A 14440-nucleotide genomic window follows, 5' to 3' on the forward strand; every position below is an offset into this window, starting at 1 on the left:
CACCGATCAGATATTAACAGTTCCCATCAAACACCAGATCACATTTATAACCAGCAGCTTTTGTTTTGGCAAAAATAATTTTTAAGCTGATACCACGACACGGTAGACTCTTTCGGCCGGGCCCTACTCTACTCTAAACTATTAAAAATAAATATATATTTATGTATTTTTCTTTAAGGGAATGAGTCGCATACATTTCCTTTTTTTTTTTTTTTTTTTAATCAACCATTAATATCACATACAAGGGACAAATATCGTCACGCCATGACCAGACCACATATTACCACCACATAGTGACTGAATAATACCACATACAAGGAACAAATACCGCCACACCTTGGCCAGACCACATATTACCACCACATAGTGACCGAATAATACCACATACAAGGAACAAATGCCGCCGCACCATGGCCACACCACATAGAGACCGAGTAATACCACATACAAGGAACAAATAGCGCCACACCATGACCAGACCACATATTACTATCACTGGTGACATTATACACAGGAGCTCTGTATATAGTGTCAGTGTACAGGTAATACAGAGATCCCCAGTGACATTATACACAGGAGCTCTGTATATAGGGTCAATGTACAGGTAATAGAGTGATCACCAGTGACATTATACACAGGAGCTCTGTATATAGTGTCAGTGTACAGGTAATACAGTGATCACCGGTGACGACATACACAGGAGATCTGTATATAGTGTCAGTGTACAGGTAATACAGGGATCACCAGTGACATTATACACAGGAGCTCTGTATATAGTGCCTGTGTACAGGTAATACAGTCATCACCACTGCTAGTGACATTATACACAGGAGCTCTGTATATAGTATACAGTGTATAGTGTCAGTGCACAGGTAACACACTGACTCACCAGTGATGTCTCTAGCTGAAGTCATTCATCTTTACTTTTCTTTTTCATCCCGTACAGAACGCCATCACTTTTTCCAACCAGGACTTGTCTCTGCATAAAATAACAGTTACCTAGAGCACATCTTCCAGAGCAAATTCCCCACTTTTTCCCTTTCTACTATACTATACATCTGAATACAGAATATAATATTATAATATAAATTAATTAGCACCTATACTTTTTTCCCCAATTCATTGCCAGGCAAGTCATCCTCAACGCCCCGCACTATGTACCTCCCGCTCTAACCCTAATCCCGATTCATTATATTTACATGCTCCTCCCACCTCAATTCATTGTCATGTCTTTCTCTCCGACCCTCTATTCATTATCAACAGCTCTACCCCACATTCAATACATAATTTACTCCCCCACTCTTAAAATTCATTATTTGTTCTCCCCATAGATCATTTGCTCTCCTCAGCCCCCACCTTCAATTAAATTGCTGTGCCCCGTCACTCACACTTAATTCATCATTTGCAGTCCCCGTCCTCTCCTCCACTTCATCATTTGCAGTCCCCACTTTAATTTGAAGTCCCCTTAATTCATCCATTGCAGTCCCTATCACCCCCTCACTTCATCTGCAGTGCCCCTTCATCATTTGCAGCCCCTTATCCCCCCTTCCATTTCATCATGTGCAGTCCCCTTCCCCCCACTTCATATGCAGCCGCACTCCCCCATCATCATGTGCAGTTAATTTTACCCCCACATCATCATGTGCAGTCCCCCTTACCCCCAATTCATCATGTGCAGCCCCCCTTACCCCCAATTCATCATGTGCAGTTCCCCTTACCCCCAATTAATCATGTGCAGTTCCCCTTACCCCCAATTCATCATGTGCAGTTCCCCTTACCCCTTAATTCATCATGTGCAGTCCCACTTACCCCTTAATTCATCATGTGCAGTCCCACTTACCCCTTAATTCATCATGTGCACTCCCCTTATCCCCCACTTCATCATGTGCAGCCCCACTTATGTCCCACTTCATCATGTTCAGCCCCACTCACCCCCTTCATCATATACAGCCCCACTCACCCCCTCTCGTCATGTGCAGCCCCTCACCCCTCCTTCATCATGTGAAGCCCCCACTCACCCCCCTTCATCCTGTACAGCCCCACTCACCCCCCTTAATCATGTCTAGCCCCACTCAACCCCCTTCATCATGTGTAGCCCCCACTCACCCCCTTCATCCTGTACAGCCCCACTCACCCACCTTTATCCTATACAGCCCCGACTCACCCCACTTCATCGTGTGTAGCCCCACTCACCCCCCTTCATCATGTGAAGCCCCCACTCACCCCCCTTCATCATGTACAGTCCCTCACCCCACGTTCATCATGTGTAGCTCCCACTCACCCCCCTTCATCATATACAGCCCCCACTCACCCCTTCATCATGTGTAGCTCCCACTCACCCCCCTTCATCATGTGAAGCCCCCACTCACCCCCCTTCATCATATACAGTCCCACTCACCCCCTTCATCATGTGTAGCTCCCACTCACCCCCCTTCATCGTGTGCATCCCCACTCACCCCCCCTTCGTCATGTGCAGCCCCACTCACCCCCCCTTCATCGTGTGAAGCCCCCACTCATCCCCCCTTCATCCTGTACAGCCCCACTCACCCCCCTTCATCATGTGAAGCCCCACTCACCCCCCTTCATCATGTACAGCCCCCAGTCACCCACCATTCATTATGTACAGCCCTCACTCACCCACCCTTCATCCTGTACAGCCCCCACTCACCCCCCCTTTATCCTGTACAGCCCCCACTCACCCCCCTTCATCCTGTACAGCCCCCACTCACCCCCCTTCATCCTGTACAGCCCCCACTCACCCCCCCTTCATCCTGTACAGCCCCCAGTCACCCCCCTTCATCATATACAGCCCCCAGTCACCCCCCTTCATCATATACAGCCCCCAGTCACCCCCCTTCATCATGTACAGCCCCCAGTCACCCCCTTCATCTTATACAGCCCCCAGTCACCCCCCTTCATCATATACAGCCCCCAGTCACCCCCCCTTCATCATGTACTGCCCCCAGTCACCCCCCTTCATCCTGTACAGCCCCCACTCACCCCCTTCATCCTGTACAGCCCCCAGTCACCCCCCCTTCATCCTGTACAGCCCCCAGTCACCCCCCCCTTCATCATATACAGCCCCCAGTCACCCCCCTTCATCCTGTACAGCCCCCAGTCACCCCCCTTCATCTTGTACAGCCCCCAGTCACCCCCCTTCATCTTATACAGCCCCCAGTCACCCCCCCTTCATCATGTACAGCCCCCAGTCACCCACCATTCATCCTGTACAGCCCCCAGTCACCCACCATTCATCCTGTACAGCCCCCAGTCACCCACCATTCATTATGTACAGCCCCCACTCACCCCCCATTCATTATGTACAGCCCCCACTCACCCCCTTCATCCTGTACAGCCCCCAGTCACCCCCTCCCCCAACTGAATTCATTTTTATAAATAAAAAAAAAAATCAAGCTCCCCATACTTACATCACTGCCGGCTCGCTCCCCAGCAGCGCCTCTGCTTTCAGCGTCGTCCGGGACATGTGGGCGCGTGCACGATGACGTCATTGCGCATGCCCGACACCTGACCCAGAAGTACAGCCGGAGAGTGCGGGAGCTGAGCAGCCGTCAAGGTGACGGCCGTGCACAGTTCCCGGCCTGATAGACTTTGACGCGGGCGGCTGTCTGCTGCCGGCGGCGTCACAGTACAGAGCAGAGGGCACGGCTGCCCACAATTTGCTGTGCGGTCGGCTCTGTACAGGTGCTGGGGGAGCGGCCCGGGGGCATTTGCCTCTCTGCCACCCGGCCCAGCCCGCCCCCGGTAACCCCGCCCCCAGCACTGATTAGCAGCTCTGTGTTAATATGCAGTGTACACAGAAAGCTGCCAATCAGTGGTGTGGGTGGGGTTATACAGAGCTCAGTATTCCGAGAACTACTAGATCTGCAGCAGAAAAAACGGATTGTATCAAAATGACTCCAAGCCGCCCGGTAAGTGACACATGACTGGAATGAGGGTCTCAGCCCCTGTAATCATGCTGCTCTCAGATTACATAGCAAAAACCTGGTAACAGATTCCCTTTAAGAGTGTGTTTAGTTGTTTTGCTGAGTTTTGGGAGTAGATACAAAAACACAAGGAATTCAAAAACCACAAGTTTTAGTTGGAGAATTGGAGAGTTTCTGCTCCTATAAAACTCAGTAAATAGAAAACTCAGCGTGAACACACCCTAATGTCAGCTTGAAAGGATTTAAGTTGTATGTCTCCTGATTTGGTTTCAGAAACCACATCCTACAAATATCTTATAATAAAATCCTCCTATAAATGATGCACAATCTGTCAGGGAGAAAGACTGCCGCACAGAGCTCTAGTAGAAAGCTTAATTGCCGTGGATCTGACCCAAAAATGACCACCAAGGGGGTAGCCATTTTGAATTATAGATCCAAAATAGTGGCATCACTTATTAGGTCCTGTCACACCCCATATGGTCCATTGTTTTTGACATGCATAGGATATCAATAGGCGGGCAGCCAGGCAATGGCTTGCTATTCTAAAAGCATAGGATTTGAGTTCACTTTTTGACTAGTGTTCTTCAGCTTGAGAAGAAAGCATTCGTAGGGTTAAGTGTTGTCTATGGCGGTCTCTTGAAGGCAAGGATGACACAGAGCCAATTCAAGTAAACATTGAAAATGTCAAACCCCCTTATAACACAATGATACGTAGGGTTGATCTACCTCAGTTTGGTAGAGTCAATTTTCTAACCCTCTCCTCCCCAGATGGTCTTTTCATGATCCACCAATTTACTACCGCTACTAGATCCTGCGCAGTAGATTATTCTATAGATGACCAGCAGGACCTTCTGGGCAGTATCATATGGAGGAAACCAACCTGGAGGACCTGCAAGATCTCTACTGTGGTATTATGGAAGTGTGGTTTTGGTAGAGATTAGGTGGACCATGAACAGGAATACTGCCTCACTGCTGAGCATGGACATAAAGTGCAGCACAGACTCATCTCAACTACGACTCTACAGCACTGGTCACTACTGAGCATGTACATAAAGTGCAGCACAGATTCATCTCCACAGCACTGATCACTACTGAACATGTATATAAAGTGCAGCACAGATTCATCTCCACTACTACTCCCCAGCACTGGTCACTACTGAGCATGTACATAAAGTGCAGCACAGATTCATCTCCACTACTACTCCCCAGCACTGGTCACTACTGAGCATGTGTATAAAGTGCAGCACAGATTCATCTCATCTACTACCCCACAGCACTGGTCACTACTGAGCATGTACATAATGTGCAGCACAGATTCATCTCCACTACTACTCCCCAGCACTGGTCACTACTGAGCATGTACATAAAGTGCAGCACAGATTCATCTCCACTACTACTCCCCAGCACTGGTCACTTCTGAGCATGTACATAAAGTGCAGCACAGGTTCATCTCCACTACTACTCCCCAGCACTGGTCACTACTGAGCATGTACATAAAGTGCAGCACAGATTCATCTCCACTACTACTCCCCAGCACTGGTCACTACTGAGCATGTACATAAAGTGCAGCACAGATTCATCTCCACTACTACTCCCCAGCACTGGTCACTACTGAGCATGTGTATAAAGTGCAGCACAGATTCATCTCATCTACGACCCCACAGCACTGGTCACTACTGAGCATGTACATAAAGTGCAGCACAGGTTCATCTCCACTATTACTCCCCAGCCCTGATCACTACTGAGCATGTACATAAAGTGCAGCACAGATTGATCTCCATAACTCCCCAGCCCTGATCACTACTGAACATGTACGTAAAGTGCAGCACAGATTCATCTCCACTACTACTCCCCAGCACTGGTCACTACTGAGCATGTACATAAAGTGCAGCACAGATTCATCTCCACTACTACTCCCCAGCACTGGTCACTACTGAGCATGTGTATAAAGTGCAGCACAGATTCATCTCATCTACGACCCCACAGCACTGGTCACTACTGAGCATGTACATAAAGTGCAGCACAGATTCATCTCCACTACTACTCCCCAGCACTGGTCACTACTGAGCATGTGCATAAAGTGCAGTACAGGTTCATCTCCACTATTACTCCCCAGCACTGATCACTACTGAGCATGTACATAAAGTGCAGCACAGATTCATCTCCACTACTACTCCACAGCACTGATCACTACTGAGCATGTACATAAAGTGCAGCACAGATTCATCTCCACTACTCCCCAGCACTGATCACTACTGAGCATGTACATAAAGTGCAGCACAGATTGATCTCCACTACTACTCCCCAGCCCTGATCACTACTGAGCATGTACATAAAGTGCAGCACAGATTGATCTCCACTACTACTCCCCAGCCCTGATCACTACTGAGCATGTACATAAAGTGCAGCACAGATTGATCTCCACTACTACTCCACAGCCCTGATCACTACTGAGCATGTACATAAAGTGCAGCACAGATTCATCTCCACTATTACTCCCCAGCCCTGATCACTACTGAGCATGTACATAAAGTGCAGCACAGATTGATCTCCACTACTACTCCCCAGCCCTGATCACTACTGAGCTTGTACATAAAGTGCAGCACAGATTCATCTCCACTATTACTCCCCAGCACTGGTCACTACTGAGCATGTGCATAAAGTGCAGCACAGATTCATCTCCACTACTACTCCACAGCACTGATCACTACTGAGCATGTACATAAAGTGCAGCACAGATTCATCTCCACTACTACTCCACAGCACTGATCACTACTGAGCATGTACATAAAGTGCAGCACAGATTCATCTCCACTATTACTCCCCAGCACTGATCACTACTGAGCATGTACATAAAGTGCAGCACAGATTCATCTCCACTATTACTCCCCAGCCCTGATCACTACTGAGCATGTACATAAAGTGCAGCACAGATTCATCTCCACTATTACTCCTCAGCACTGGTCACTACTGAGCATGTACATAAAGTGCAGCACAGATTCGTCTCCACTACTACTCCACAGCACTGGTCACTACTGAGCATGTAGATAAAGTGCAGCACAGACTCCTCTCGCCTAAAACCGAGATCCTTACACCAGGAACAGAAACAGACATTTATAGAACATTTCAGGTGCAGTATGATGCTTTTTCTTCCTCCATTCCAAAGGCCTCCATACATATAAGACTAAGACATATGATTTTGGGAAACAAAGGGGTCGGTTAGTTTGAATTTAACCACCTGATCCTTTGTTCTGCCTGATATAAGCCGTCACCAGAAATGTCCAGCAGCTGCTGACTCCACTCTCCCCATTAGGGAGTCAAATAGACAGCTGTCATCCTAACAGGTGTTCGGCCAACAGATATCTAAGTTGAGTGTTGAAGGTCCAGGCAAGTGGATCCCCAGCAAGTGATCGTATACCCTAGCAATACTTATCTAGCAGCATTTATTATACACTTTTGATGGATCCAGCTCAGAAGGCACCTGGCATTGTTATATCCAAGTGTGTAATAACACTTTGCTATAGTGTATACGATGTTAGCTGGTGAAGGACCAGTTGGCCACAAACTACAGGAAAATACTGTCCTGACTGCCAAATGGACAAAAAAAACAATCAAAGCTCTACCACAACTAATCTACTTTAAAGCCCTAAAAATGCAAACATTACTCACACTCCTTTTTTCTTACTTAGGGCTCATACTTGCGAGAGACTCGCACAATTCTGGTGCGAGTCTCTCGTGTGAAAACCTGGCACAGCTTGCGGCGGCATAGAAATACATGTAGCCGCACGCTCCAGTGCCAGTGCCGGCAGCAGTGTCAGGTTTTCATGCGAGAGACTCGCACAAGAATCGTGCGAGTCTCTCACAAGTGAGTATGAGCCCTTAGGCCGGGGTCAGACTTGCGAGAAACTAAGTCTCGCACGTCAATACCCGGCACTGCCGCTGGCACTCGGATCTGAGCGCTCAGCTGCATAGAAATGCATGAAGCTGAATGCTCCGATCCGAGGGTCAGCGGCAGTGCCGGGTATTGACGTGCGAGTCTGACCCCGGCCTTCAAGGGATTGTTTGGGATCAATTAAAAAAAAAAAATGGCACAAGGTGAGGGGGTTTCATAAAATTAGAAAAGATGCATCACTTATCTGTTAACTTCCCAGATCTGCAGCCCCTCCATATTTACTTGGCTGCACACGACCGCTGCAGCCAATCACTGAGGCCAGTGTTTGGCTGCAGCTGACAGATGTGTAGAAATGACATCATTGCAGCAGAACAGTAAACAGTACTAGATTGAAGCATCCAAACGACTGATTTAATGGGTATGTAATGCTTCTTTTATTGATTTATACCCCCCACCAGCCTCTTTTTTTTCCTGATGCTGCACATCTCCTTTAACATTATGAAGAAAGAGCAGAGATTATGGATACAGGAGGGCTAACTCAATTGTTGTCCAAAAGCCTCTAAAAAAGGATTGTTTCCTAATGACTTATCAATACTATTATTACTTAAAGTTACAAGCCGGACGTTTTGTCATGGTGGTGAAATAGGACCTAAATAGCTCCTGGCTTAGGGTTAGGGGTTGCTTTGCCTTCTTTCAACAAACTTTTGTCCATAGGTTGAGATATATGTTAAAAAAAAAAAAAAAAAAAAAAAAAAGTCCCCTACAGCGATAGTCGCCGAGTTCAGTAATTGGCTGCATCACTGTTGATGTGAGTTCACCGCTGCAGCCAATCAACACAGGTCAGGGCAGTGGTGGAGTTGGGAGGAGTCTCCGAATATAACTGAGCCTATGGGCACAAGTTTTTTGGAAGGGGACAAACCTCTTTTAGTAAGGCTATGCGCACACGCTGCAGGTTCACCTGCGGGTTTTTTCCCGGGGAACCGCAGGTAAAGTGACCTGCGGTTTTGCTGCGGTTTTGCCCTGCGGTTTCACACCTCTACTATGTTAAAGGTGTGAAACCGCAGCGGAATCCGCAGAAACAATTGACATGCTGCGGAAAAAAAAAACGCAGCAAAACCGCAGCGTGAGCACAGCGGTTTTGAAAACCCATAGGGTTACATGGTACTGTACCATGTCTGCGGAACTGCTGCGGTTCCGCAGGGCCAAAACCACAGCGGAACCGCAGCGTGTGCACATAGCCTAATTTATTTCTCAGTCTATAGTTTTTTGCATCTGTCGTGTTCACACAGGCCTTTTATATAACGTTCTCCTTTAAAATAAGGCTACAAAGTTCTGTTTATTTAGCGTCGTTTGTTATTGACGTCCTGGTAACTAATGAATTCCCAACTGCATTTGCGTAGAAAGTTAATGTCAGCTCTATGTGAGGCACTATTCATTATGGATGGGATCGATTTATCTGCCGCGCCAAGTCAAGGTCACATAAGAAACGGAGAACACAACCGAACGCAGAAATGATAGCTGTCGTGGCACTGTTACTATGTCATGGGTGTATCAAACTGACGGCACTGCAAAAAGAAAACGTTTTGTGTTTTTTTTTTTTTTTTAATATAAATGACATATTTGAATTTAACAGTTATTCTGGTGCATTAGAGCTGCAGGTCTGAACTGCACCATAAGACCCATAACCGACTAAAATAGGGTTAACAGTACACAAATGTTTAGCTACGCTGAGATGAATGTTCTAATATTGGTCTAGACTGAAGGGAATCTACCTCCAGGTTTTTGCTATGTTAAATGAGAGCCGTATGACGTAGGGGCAGAGACCCTGATTCTAGTGATGTATCATTTACTGAGCTGCTGGGTGCAGTTTTAATAAAAATCACTGTTTTCTCTGTTGCAGATCTAGCAGTGCTCTGAAATGCTGAGCTCTGTATAACCCCGCCAACACCACTGATTGGCAGGTTTCTGTGTACACTGCATAGGCAGAGACCTGCCAGTCAGTGTTGGGGGCGGGGTTATACAGAGCAGGAGAATTGCATGGCATGAGACAACTAATCCTTTAGTGATAATCTCCTGCTGATAAAACACCAATTTTATTAAAACAATAACGAGCAAGGGCAGTAAGTGACGCATCACTGGAATCAGGATCTTTGCCCCCCTGCTGTTCTCAGCTTACATAGAAAAACCTGCTGACCTATTCCCTGTTGGCCAGTTGTTGAACACTGAGTTTACACTTAGATTGCAGGTACCTTACCTGGTACCCACCGATCAAGAGGATGTACATCTAGCTACTAACTAGGCTGTGGGTCTCTTGATTGATCTCTTGATTGGTAAGGATTAGGCAAGTTTGTTTTTGGGGTTTGGTAGGGATACCTTTTGGACTAAGATGGCTTAACTCTATGTTCTTGGATGAGGGTTAGGCTGGCCATAGATATGAGATATTTATCTGGAGATCATTGCCTGACAGATGTTTTGTGAACAACTCGTCATTCATGATTGTCAGACGTCAAGCTTTAAGTCAATGGTCTTGGTTTCCATCGATGGGATGTAGATTTGTGCTACATTATGGTCAGCTGAAAATGTAGTGTATGTATTTTCTGTACGGCCAGCCATAGACACTATGGGGCCAACTCATTATAAATATTCGTACCCTCCTTTACCTAGTTTTGTGTGTTTTGGTCCTTTTTTTGCGCCATATTCATATTTTTATTTACTGCTTTTTTTAAAGTGCCTTTTTCTGTTTGCTTTTTTTTTTTTTTTACAGTTTTCCATTGTTGCCAGAGTTTATGCTTTCCAGATGTTTTTAGTGCGATTCATCACATGTGACTTTTTAAAAAGGGTCACAATATTTTTATGCAAAACTACTCCAGGATTATTTTGTGTAGTTTTCACACCATTGTGCTAAACGAGCGACCTTTTTGTGCTAAAAAGTTGCAAAACCGGTTAAGAACAAAAATATAAACCTTTTTTAAAAAAAAAAAAAAAATTCCACTAAAGTCATGATCCATGTTGATTTGGCCAAAAACAAACAAACTCCAAAGATACCATAAAACAAAAAAAAGTCAACTTAAAAAACCTGCAAATGAGTTGGGGGCCTACACTGTGGAATGTAAAAGATTGGGCACCACTGGTCAAAGTTACTGTTACGCTGTGTGCCCAAGTAAGCGTTTTTTAAGCGTTTTTACCAGCAAAAATGCTTAAAAATCGCTTAAAAGAAGCATCCCATTCATCTTAATGCATTTTGCACTTTGTGCATATTGATACGTGTTTTTTTTCCTGGTAAAAAACGCAGCATGCTCTTTCATTTTGCGGAAAAGTCCGCATTTTTATCTATTTTCTATGTGTCTGGGGACTCGCGGAAAAAACCACATCAAAAATGCGAGTTTTTTGCGCAAAGCCTTAATGTGAACAGTTAAGCAAGTTGAAGATGAAATGATCGCTAAAAGGCCTAAAGTTAAAGATGAAACGTTTCCTTTGTATTTTAGGCAAACAAACCATTGTATCTAATATTAGTAGTAGAGTCTTTTGATTCTTGTTTGAGAGACTTTCATCCATTCTTCCTTGGAAAATACCTCCAGTTCTGTGAGATTCCTGGCTCGTCTTGCATCCTCTGCTATTTTCAGGTCTAGACACAGATTTTCAATCATGTTCGGATCATAGGACTGTGAGGGCCATTGTAAAACCTTCAGCTTGCACCTTTGGTGGATTTTGACCTGTGTTTAGGATCATTATCCATTTGTAGAAGTCATCCTCTTTTCAACTTCAGCTTTTTACAGATGGTGTTATGTTTGCATCAAGAATTTGTTGAAATTTCATTGAATCAATTCTTCCCTCTACCTGTGAAATGTTCCCCATGTCATTGACTGCAATACAACACCAAAGCATGATTGATCCTCCCTCATGCTTATGGTTGGCGTGATGTTCTTTTCCTGAAATTCTGTGTTTCTCCACACATACCTTTTGTTCTATATTAACCTCATCGGTCCACAGGACTTGTTTCTTAATGCATCAGGCTTGTTTAGATGTTCTTTTGCATACTTCATAAAATTAAATTTATACAAAAATCACACATAATAAAAAAGAGGTGAACATGAAGAGGATAAAATATCAACCTGGGAAAAGGAATAGATGGGCAAGAATTCCACGGTATTACACAGATCAGAGTTTTGGGAGGGGAAAAAAGGTATACAGTATACTAATTATATATGCCCAATGGCCTACCTCACCACTAATAGGTCCCAAATGTTAAAAAGTAAGCCAGAAAAGCAATGTACCAGCAAAGTGCATATAAAAAAGGCCTGACGCACCAGTCAGGAGTCCCATGAGTTCATTAATTAGCCGCAACAACAATATAACGATAAATCACTGCTAGAGAAACTTAGCCATAATAAAGTGCAAGTGCAAAATTCCAGTGCACAGCCCTGACATGCGTTTTGCTTTAGATTTTTCATAGGGGTATCAAATACCCCTGCACTTGCACTTTATTGTGGGTAAGCTTCTCTCCCTGTGATTATTTGCACATGCAGTTTGTTATATTGTTGTGGCTAATTAACTCATAGGACTCATGACTGGCAAGTCTGGCCTTATTTATATGTAGTTTGCTGGTACATTGCCTTTTCGGCAGGCTCGTTAACATATAGGACCTATATGAGTGGTGACTTAAGCCATTAGGCATATAGAATTAGTATATTGCATACCTTTTTCCTCCTCACAACTCTGATCTGTCTAATATCATTGAATACTTGCCCATCTGTTGCTTTTTCCATGGTGATATTGTATCCTCTTCATGTCCTCTTTTTTATTATGTGTGATTTTTTTGTATAAATTTTAATTTTGTGGTCAATAAATTTGTTAATTACGTACATCTGAAGTCAGCACTCCAATTCCTTTAGGTTTTTAAGTTTTTCTGAATTTCTTTTGCAGTCAAGTGGGGGTTCTGATTTGCCTCCCTAGCAATCCTACAAGCAGCTCTCACAGAAATTTTGTTTGGTCTTCCAGACTTTATCTTGACCTCCACTGTTACTGTTAACTGCCATTTCTTAATTACATTTCAAACTGCGTAAAGGGCAACTTGAAAACTCTTCTTATAGCCTTTTCCTGCTTTGCAGGCCTCCACCATTTTCATTTCCAGAATGCTAGGCAGCTGGTTAGAAGAACCTATGGCTGCTGTTTTTGGCAAAAGAGGAGGCTGTGTTTTGATAAAGCTGGGACATTTGCATCACCTGGCCTTTCTGAATGATGATCGTGAACAAGCCAAAACCCTAACAGGCTACTTAAGGTCTGAAACCTTGGTCAAAGTTTTCTGAGCACACAATTCTCCAAGTTTGACAAACTTTGCATTGGCCCATTTCCCTTTTGTAATTTTTAAATTGTCAAAAATTACATAATTTTTTTTTTCCTAAAATACAAAGGAAATGCGTCGTTTAACTTTAACCCTTTTAGGCTATGTGCCCACATTGCAGAAATGCTGTGGAATTGTCCGCATTTCCGCAAATCCCTGCCGCAGGTAAAACGCACGCGGAATTCCCATGCGTTTTCCCACAAAACATAAGCATTTTGAGCTTGCAGAATGCTTGCGCTTTTCCAAGCGATTTGAAGCATCACTTGGAAAAGTGATTGACAGGTTGGTCACACTTGTCAAGCATAGTGCTTGACAAGTGACCAACTTTTTACTGTTGATGCTGCCTATGCAGCATCAATAGTAAAAGATGGAATGGTAAAAATAAAAAAAAAATGGTTATTCTCCCCTTCTCACGGCCCCCGATCTCCTCAGCGGCGCTCCCGGCATGTTCCGTTCCCAGGCATGCTTTGCGCGAAGGACCTTTGTGATGTCACGGTCGCGTGACTGCTACGTCATCAGAGGTCATTCGCGCAATGCATCCCTGGGAATGTAAGTTGCCGGCAGCACCGCTGAGGGCCGGGAGGACTCCGGGGGCTGACAGAGGGTAAGTATATCCCTATTTTTTATTTTAATTCTATTTTTTACAGGAATATGGTACCCAGGGCATGCAGGACAGTCTCCTCTCCTCCAGACCCTGGGTACCATCCGCACATGAAGCGCTCACTTTACGCATGGTGGGAATAGCCACATGTGTAAAGTGAGCGTTTCAATGCAATCCTATGGTGGCAGAATCGCCGCAATAACGCAGAATTAATGGACATGCTGCGGATTTTACCGCTATGTGATTCTGCAGCTGAAAAATCCACAGCATTAGCGCAGCAACTGCGGAATCCCGTAAAATTGCATGGGAATGAGTTTTGTTAGCGTTTTGCAGCGGAAGTGCATAAAAAATGCAACGTGGGCACATAGCCTTACAGATCATTTTATCTTCAACTTGCTTAACTGTTCACAATATAAGTCATTTTGACCAAGGGTGCCAAAACTTTTACATGCCACTGCATCTGATAGTTGATAACTGTTTATCACGATACAAACAGAAAAATGATACCTGGTGAGCTGGAGGCCGTGTTTCCATTGGGTTGGCAAAGGCCCACCAGTAACATTAATTCTTGGGGCTCACTGTTCAGCTATATGTGAAAATAATCTGACCCTAGTACACCAACTTACTTTTGCTTCTATGTAATATTAACTTGGCTAGCTTGT

At 44.8% G+C, this 14440-nt stretch overlaps 1 protein-coding gene across 2 annotated transcripts in view; it reads left to right on the forward strand.

The window, feature by feature from the left end:
- The window catches only part of GPRC5B (G protein-coupled receptor class C group 5 member B), a 90127-nt gene that overhangs the window by 44695 nt on the left and 30992 nt on the right, over positions 1–14440 (forward strand). The gene's annotated exons all lie outside the window — the stretch shown is intronic.

Source organism: Dendrobates tinctorius, unplaced genomic scaffold (genome assembly GCF_039654945.1).
Source record: "Dendrobates tinctorius isolate UK_male_01 unplaced genomic scaffold, ASM3965494v1 ptg000129l, whole genome shotgun sequence".
NCBI lineage: Eukaryota > Metazoa > Chordata > Amphibia > Anura > Dendrobatidae > Dendrobates > Dendrobates tinctorius.